The 202-nt window shown below is 73.3% G+C and overlaps 1 protein-coding gene across 1 annotated transcript in view; it reads right to left on the bottom strand.

Annotated features, from left to right (window-relative positions):
- CD81 (CD81 molecule) overlaps nucleotides 1–202 on the bottom strand; it is a 6,013-nt gene that overhangs the window by 4,041 nt on the left and 1,770 nt on the right. The gene's annotated exons all lie outside the window — the stretch shown is intronic.

Raw genomic sequence — 202 nt, 5'->3', positions numbered from 1 at the left:
GGCCCCCCTGGCTGGCCAAGGACCGCCCCCCCCACGGCTGCACTCCTGGCTCCGGGCACAGCACCCTCAGTGAGGTGCACGAGACGCTGCAGGGGGCCCGGAGGAGACGTCGTGTTCAGGGCTGTGGAGGGTCCTGCGAGGGGCCAGCAGACCCAGAGCAGGTGCCCGACCTACAGTCCCGCAGGCCCAGCCACCTCCCCCG

The sequence above is a fragment of the Myotis davidii genome, unplaced genomic scaffold, assembly GCF_000327345.1.
Source record: "Myotis davidii unplaced genomic scaffold, ASM32734v1 scaffold880, whole genome shotgun sequence".
Taxonomy (NCBI): Eukaryota; Metazoa; Chordata; class Mammalia; order Chiroptera; family Vespertilionidae; genus Myotis; species Myotis davidii.
This window is presented reverse-complemented; position numbering and strand designations above follow the sequence as displayed.